Source organism: Capsicum annuum, chromosome 4, assembly GCF_002878395.1.
Source record: "Capsicum annuum cultivar UCD-10X-F1 chromosome 4, UCD10Xv1.1, whole genome shotgun sequence".
In the NCBI taxonomy this organism is placed as follows: domain Eukaryota; kingdom Viridiplantae; phylum Streptophyta; class Magnoliopsida; order Solanales; family Solanaceae; genus Capsicum; species Capsicum annuum.
Genome location: NC_061114.1, coordinates 8,571,267 through 8,580,150, shown reverse-complemented (window position 1 = coordinate 8,580,150; position 8,884 = coordinate 8,571,267). Strand labels below are relative to the sequence as shown.

The 8,884-nt window shown below is 30.8% G+C and overlaps 1 long non-coding RNA gene across 1 annotated transcript in view; it reads right to left on the bottom strand.

Annotated features, from left to right (window-relative positions):
* The window catches only part of LOC107869205, a 1,126-nt gene extending 701 nt beyond the window's left edge, over positions 1-425 (bottom strand). The window contains exon 1 of the long non-coding RNA XR_007054390.1: positions 156-425. This is a non-coding gene — a long non-coding RNA (uncharacterized LOC107869205). The remainder of the gene's footprint in view (positions 1-155) is intronic.
* Between the last annotated feature and the right edge of the window lie 8,459 nt (positions 426-8,884).

Here is an 8,884-nt window from a genome sequence, read left to right as displayed (position 1 = left end):
TGTTGAAAAACACCATCCTGCTGTCCAATGCCTGGTTGCTGATCCTGCAAGGCGATTCCAAATTGATCATTAGGAGGCCATCCATGTTCATTCATACCCTCTTGCTTTTGCAACCCAATATGATGAGGAGGGTTGAGGTTTAGTTGAGTATTTACTTGTTGAAAAATACCAACCTGCTGTCCAAGGCCTGCTTGCTGATGCTGTAACCCAATATTATGAGGACGGTTGAGGTTTAGTTGAGGATTCGCTTGTTGCAGTTGCCGCTGAAGATTATTGGGTATCTGACTTAGATACATTAAAGAAAAGAAAGTGGTTTATTTCGTAATGGATCGAAGAGACAATGCTGTAAAGTTAAACTCGGGAAATTCTTAAGACCAATCAAGAAAGAATGAAATGCTACAGAAATTCTCTCAAGAACCGTAAAAATTCAACCTTTACAATGCAGTAATCAAGAATGAGAGAAGCGCTACAGAAAATATCCCAAGAATTGTAAAAATTCAACCTTTACAATGCAGTAATCAAGAATGAGAGAAGCGCTACAGAAAATATCCCAAGAACCGTAAAAATTCAACCTTTACAATGCTGTAAATCAAGAATGAGAAGCGCTACAGAAATTCTTCCAAGAACCGTAAAAATTCAACCTTTACAATGCTGTAAAGTTGAACTCGAAATTTCTCCCAAGAACCGTAAAAGTTCAACCTTTACAATGTTGTAAAGTTGAACTCGGAATTCTTAATACCAATCAAGAATGAGAGAAACGCTACAGAAATTCTCGTAATAACCGTAAAAGTTCAACCTTTACACTTCGACTGGACGAAAAATTCAACTTTCAAGTAATACGAACTCTAAGAACATTTTCTTGAATTTCAAGTACCAATCAGTTTATCATAAATACGGCGAAAACTCCTACTTTCTTGAAATTCAACTTTAAGTAATACAAATAAGAATATTTTCTTGAATTTCAAATAATACGAAGAACTAGTTTCTTGAAATTCAACTTCCAAGTGATAGGAACTAAGAAAGGCTACAAAAATGTCCAAACAAAAATTGCATGCTGCTTGCATTAGTTATACACTCTATTGCGTATTGAGGTGCGTATTATTAATACCTCAAAATTCATGGCATTACTAATGCAATGGATCTAATGCATGTATTAACATGATTAAAGATACTATTATCCTTCGAAAATTTTTTTCGCATCCTTATCAACATATATATTGAGGGTATAATATAAAAAAAAATAAAAAATTTAGAAATTATGTAATTCATGTTATTTTTAATACATCAAACAAAATACTGCATGAAGAAAAAAAACGACAGTTTTACTTATATTTGTGCCTTTTACTGTGAATACTAATTCTACATCTTCTCTACCTTTCATAACAGGTCTCAATCTTATCATCAACAATGAAAATAATCGACTACACGATGCATTACAGTGTCTTAAAAAATTGTACATAACTATCTTGTAAAACTTGATTCCTTAGCGAGTACCGTAAAATGGTTATTATATTAAAAATTATCATTTTAAATCGATGTTCATTTATATTTACATTTCATGTCTTATGGTGCATAGTGTCAAATTTTGAAGCTCAAAATGTCTATAATGTTGTGTCATGTCATATTATTATGTAGTTTCATGTTCTTTAACTCCATTGTTTGAGACAAATATAAGAATTACACGTCGATTTTCACGTTAGGCCCATGCAAAGCACGAAAATAGTCATCTAGTATATATTATAAGTGAGGATGATCACTTTGGTCGTCCTCACATTGTGTTTTTATCCTATGAGGAAATTACACATGGTTGCTTTAAATCTATGAGGGGACTACACATGGTTAGTTATTCATTTTCTTATAGACTGCCCTTCATTTTTATTTTTTAAAATTTGTTTCTTATATTAAAATTTTGTTGTTTTATTTGTTTGTTTCAATAAATCATAAAAGATAACTTTAAATTTTTTTCCTATTGCTCTTCTATCTTTTCTTTAGGATTTCACATGTATCTTTTTAATTGGTCAATTTTTTATTTTATTTTTATTAAGTTTTCTTCTTTTTTATTTTAAAGTATTTGTCATATTTTACTTTTTGAAAATCAAATTATATGCACTTTAATTAATATTTGAAAAAAAAAAAAAAAACATCACTAAATTGATAGAAACGTTGTCATTTATAGTTTTTATTTTTCATAAAATATTTGAAAAGCTAATTTATAATTTTAAATATTTAGTTAGTTTAACACATGTAGCTTCAAATTCTTTCAAGTGATCTTTTGAAATATAAAATGGTGAAATCTGAACAACTTTTAAAGTAAAAATTTTTTTTACCACCTAATATATCAATCTTTAATATTTTTGTTTTTTTAGTGACCTCATACGTGTTTATAAATAAAAAAAAGGGGCAATATTCTAACTTGACATTCTAATTAGTAATCTTACATTCAAGAAATGCAAAACCATGAAAAACCATGAGTCAAGAATGCTCACTCGACACAACATTCCAGCAACAACAATAACATTCAAGATAATACTAAAAATATCTATCCGAAATCATAATCACTCAAACACCACGAAAACAACATAAATTAAAAAAAAAAAAAAAAAAAACTAAACAAAGCAGTTTGCTAACATAGTAAATCTCAAGCAATTAAAACCCCGCAATAATGTTAGTCACTTCTTGTAATTCCCAAACTTAAATTTTACTATTCATCCTTTTCCATATCAAATAAACAATCAAGAAAGATCAAATAAACAGTAATTAGTATATGATCTGAATATTCAAGTAATACATTTTCCCCAATTCTCCAAGCAACTTTTTTACTACAACTTTTTTTTTCTTTTTTCCAAATCAAATGAAGGATCCAATTCATCTGTGTAACGATAGAAATCAAATTTAAATTTCTCAAAAAACCAGGAATCAAAACAATAGAAAAAAATTACAGATTGCCGCAATGATAATTTCAGGAAAGAAAATTTAGATAATAAATTATCTATGCATCTTCCATATTCCTTTATTATTCTCAATTCCCAAAAACCCAGAAATCAAAGCAACATTAAAACAACAACGAAGAAAACAACGACAAGTGGTAATTTTTGAAAAAGAAAATTTAGATAAAAATCACAGAAAAGTAACAGAAAACAAGTCATTATAATAAGCTTTTTCGAATCGAAGAGATTCAAATGAATAATAGGTGAAGGTTTACCAGGAAATCGATTTGGATTTTGGAGACCAAGGGGCAATTTTGGAATATGAAAAAAATAGGTTCTTGATTGTGGCGTACCAAGTATTATATTGGTCATATTTTTTCTCTGTTGGACTAAAAAGATCAATGGATATTATTTATTTACTTATCTGTCCTGTCAATAAAGTATTATTTTCTGATATTGAGGCCCCACATGAATTATTTACTTATCTGTATGACTAATCAAAAAATTAAATTGCCATTTAATAAATAGCATTTTAGATAATCAAGAAGTCATTAATAATTTTATCTTCCGTAAATATAATGAAGTTTTACATAATCAACGAACTACTCTACTGAAGAGTTACATTCATTTAAGGTACTTATTAAACGTAAAGTAGTAAAATAATTTTGTCTCCTAGAAATAAATAGTTTCTTAAGGATTGCGTTCAAATTAAAAATACCACGTATTTATAAGAGTACGATGCTTAACATTAAAAAAAATAAATAAGTATTATATTATCAAAAAGAATTTCCCCAATGTATTGTTACCCCTCCCCACCATCTCCCTTTATTATGTTATATATTTAAAAATTACGTTAAAAAAATACTATAAATCACAATAATTAACTACTTAATATATTTAATAAAATTTATAAAAAATTTGTTTGACTCTTTGAATTACATTTGTACAAAACAGATTGAAATTATGAGCAGCTTACCTAAAAAAATATTAAGATTACAATAATCGACAACATAAAATATAAATTAAAATAGAGCGAATAACATGTATTGGGCCCGTGTGGATGATAATGTGGCGTAGTCACGTAGTTTTTTTTATCTAGGTGGCATGCTTGGTGGAATTTTGTTAAAGGGACGGGTATTTTTGAGCTAAATATTTAACAGAGAAGTATTTTTGAGCCATTTCAGATAGTTCAGGGGTATTTTTGATCCTTTTCCGAATTTCGTTAGAGGGAGGGGTATTTTTGAGCAAAATATTTAACGGAGGGGTATTTTTGAGCCAAAAATCTAACGAGAGGCATTTTTGAGCTATTTCAGATAGTTAAGGAGTATTTTTGAGCCTTTTCCGTTTAGATATTGGAGCCCGTGCCAGTATAGGACCAATGTGCTACTTTTCGGATATTATATGCTACTATTTTCTTATCTCAGTTTATATGATGCTAATGAAATATTTGAGAAAGTCAATCAGATTTGTTATATATAATTTTACCTATTTTAAGTTGTTAATTATATGAGCGTGATTTATACGACTTTCAACGTAATTTTCAAGTAATATCTCTTTATCCTAATTAATATGAGATCGATAACTATTGTAATCTATAATACTCTTTCGACATTGTAATTTACTATTTTAAGCTATTTGATATTGTAATTTATAATACTTTTTTTGTTCAAACTTTTGTGGTATTGATAGTGAATTTAGACTTTAAAAGTAATTTAAATTTTTAATTATTGTACAACAACAACAACATACCTAGTGTATTTTCATATAGTGGGGTCTAGGGGTAGGGTGTACGCAGACCTTATTACTACCTCAGGTGAAATAGAGAGGTTGTTTCCGATAGACTCCCGGCTGAGGAAGTTTTTAATTATTGTAATTTATAATATTTCTTTTCTATTTCAATTTAAGCGACACTGATATAATTTTGAGAGTAAACCAAATATCACGAGTGAAATAGTGAAACCGACACCTCTTGAATGACTCATAATAACTAAGTAAAAGTGATATAAAAAAATTGCTATAAAAAATACTTGTGAAATTTTTTTAAGTGGGCCTCACATAAGATGTTAAATTAATTTAAAACATTAAAAATTAATTTATCATTTTATGTTTATTTTACCTTTTTTTAAAAAATATATATATTATCTGTTTTTACATACTTAGATTACTCATAATAATTAATTATGGGTGATATAGTAAAATTATAATTGAAACAGCTAAAACAACCATGTCATAAATGTCTATTTCACTTTATAAATGTCTATTTTATTTTTTAAATATAATTAATTTTTTAATGAGTAAATATCACATAATAATTAATTAGGAACGATATAGTAAAATCATGAAACAAGCAGGCAGCTGAAAGCAGGCATGTCGACCGCCAACTGCCTGCTTTCAGCCGCCCACTGGTGCTTATATATAGTAGTAAAGTAATACTTTTTACCAAGAAATTAGTTGGATTCTAATAACTCAATGCTAAATTTTTATTTCTCTATTGTGTTGAAAATATTTATTTTTCTATACTTTTCAAGTATTACTATTTTTCAATGCAATCCTTCTCGAATAGTGATAAGATATGCATATACTTTATGCTCTTTCAATTTTATTTGTGTAATCTAGATATGTTGTTGTAATCCTATGTTGAATTTATTTTATTTCAAAGAATGACAGTAAAGTTGTCTATCTTATTCATTTCTTTTTAAGAAGTGTATCAAGTTAACAATAAACAGGTAAAAATAAATGAAGAACGTAATATATTTTTTAGGATATATTATGCGTAAGAATGAATAAATTTGTGCAGCAGAGGCATCTCTTAAGAAGGGTCTGTGTAATTTAAAAAATTTTGCACAAAAATATATCTAGTACACGTTCGAATAATGCTCTCGATGGAATAGTAACATCTCAGTGTTTGCCAGAAAATTCAATTGGTGAAGTATCTGTATTTAATGAAATTTGTGAGAGAAAAATTAAATCGAAAAACAGTGATTTCGATTTGTATTGCAGAAATTAAGAAGGGAGAGATGTGTGTGATTCTTCAGCTTTTTTTTTTTTCATGAATTTCATGTTGATTGTGTTTGTCCTTAATTTGAAGATAAAGTGACGTGCTCCCTGAGTCGGACGGATGGGTTATGAGTTATTAAATTAAATGGTGAAGTAGCGATTGGTATTTATGAGGGAGAAATTAAAGTGAAAAATAATGATTGTTCTATTTGTATTGTGGAAATTAAAAAAAAAAAAAAAAGAAGGGAAATGTGTGTGATTCTTCACCCTTGTTGATTATGTTTGCCTTTGGTAAGAAGATAAAGATACGTGCCCCATGTGTCGCACCACTGTTAGTAAGTTGTCACGTATAACAGGGTATCGAGATAATCTTGCATCATGAATCGATCCATATTAATATCTTACTATAGTATGATAGATTTCTTTGGGCACAATACATGAACGTGCCTTTTAACTTGGCCTCAAATTACGTCTACGACCTCCAACTTTTGGTGTGCACAAGTAAGTAGTTAAACTTGTATAAAGTTGAACAAGTAGACACATGTGTTCTATATGTCCAATTCTTGTCCTACATATCATCTTATGTATCTACTTATTCAACTTTATACAAGTTTAAGTGTCTACTTATGCACAAATTGAAGGTCATGGACGTAATCTGACATCAAGTTAGAGAGGGGTAGGGCCACAGGTGACAAAAAAGTTTTAAAATGAGGTATAGGTGACACAAGTCTTAATTATTAGGTGGAGGTGACAATTACTTTATTATGGATTAAGAAAGTTGAGAAAATTTGAAAATAACCCACAAGTTTTTAAATTTATACTTTGATCCAAATTTTAGCCTATATAACGGAAAACAGAGGGGAAAAAGATGTTTTTCTCTCTCTTCTCACCCATTATTGTTTTCTTTCTTAGCGATTTTTGTTGTTCATTGTTGCTGCTGCTTCATTTATCATCTTCTACTTCATTATCGTCATCTTCTACTTCATTATCATCTTCATCTTGTTCTTGTTGATCATTTGTTGTTGTTGTTGTTACCGCTACTATTGCTATTTGACCAATTTCTTAGGTTAAATTTTGTTTCTAACATCACTTTCCACTTTGGCATTACTTCATAGGAGACTTTGGTAAGTCAAATTATGATTTTTAGTTGAATTTGTCATCTGGATAACTGTTATTGTGTTGTTATTTTCCAATAATGGATAGAACCCAATCATGAATCCAACATAAAATTCATCTGTTTAAACAGATAAATCATCTGTTGCAACAGATGGGATATCTGTTTCAACGAAAGATTGATATGTTGGATTCATGTTTAAACAGATGGGTCATTTGTTGCAATATTTGACATATATGTTGCAACAGATTAGTTACCTGTTGCAACAGAACCTGAACACGATTTCAACATAGGTTACAACAGATTAATAACCTATTGTAATAGGTAAGTCATCTGTCGCAACAGGCTAATTATCTGTTGCAATTGTCACTCATCTGTTGGAATCAGCTTGAAAGGTGATTTAGTTATAACATCAATTCCAACAAGCAATTCATCTATTGCAACAGATATTCAAACCCGTAACATGAATCGCAATAGGTAAGAGTCTGTTGAGACTCATCACTTACCTGTTGCAACAGATAATTCATCTGTTGGGATTCATTCATGGCACTATGAAATCACTATCAACTTTTTTTAACAAATGACTTTATTTAGGTACCACTAATAGAGGGATTAATAACAATAGGGGTGGATTGTCATGGTCAATGGGTCGAGAAGAGTAATCGATATGTATGGCATTGGAAGGAGGGTGAAATGCTAGAGACTATAGCTATGACAGTCAAAAGTGATGTTTCGTATGATGATTTTGTGAACTTAATCATCAGCTTTTGTGGACTGAATTGTCAACTGGAAGAATTCTCCATCAGCTACATGCACAGCTCCTTTGAAAAACAGAGGGTACTGCCTTTTAAGATAACCGATCAAGTTTGGTTACGTTCTTATCTAAGTGATTCAACCAGGCCAGTGTTAAGGGTGTACATGGTTGAAAAGACGAGAGAGAATGAGAACCAGAACATAGAAGAAGAAGAAGAAGAAAAAGAAAAAAAAAAGAAGAAAAAGAAGAAGAAGAAAAAGAAAAAGAAAAAGAAGACTTCTTTGATGATAGATTGGATGATCTAGACATGAATATTCCAGATGATGATCAAACACCTACGCCCGTTGATACGACCAATACGATGTCCAGTTCTTCTCAATCGACACAATCTAGAAATCTTCAAGACGACGGGACCGACTTTTTTATTGGAATGTCATTCAAGGACAAGAATGAACTATCTAACACTTTGTTTATTTCTTCCTTGAAAAAAGATTTTAGAATAAAGAAGGTGATTAATTCGAGCAGTATCTTTTGCTTCAAATGTGCTAATTTAAACTGCAAGTGGTGGTTGAGAGAGGTGAAGTACGCAAGTTCTGACAAATTCGTCATTCATAAACATGAAAACCATCACACATGTGGTTCGGAGCACATCTCGGGCCAAAATCTTCACGCCACGGCAAAGGTCCTCGGTGAATATTTCAGGACTAGTTTCCCTGATGGCAAAGGCCCTTCAACAAGGCTTATGGCCAATCAAATCCTTACGAATTTGGGTGTCCTGGTCAGTTATTGAAGGTATATACGACCATGAGGATTGCCAAGGACCTGGTTCGGGGGACACTCGAGCATGGGTATGAAGTCTTGGATGCTTACCATTATATGATTGAGTCCACAAATCACGGAAGTAAGACGACATTGCATCTGGATGAAGACGAAAGGTTCAAGTACTTTTTTGTATCCTATGGTGCTTGGATTCAAGGTTTTCAACATTTGAGAAAAGGCATAGCCGTCAACGGTACCTTTTTGAGGAACAGGTATAATGGAGTTCTGCTAGCGGCGGTGGCGCAAGATGCGGAGAATCACATCTTTCCTATT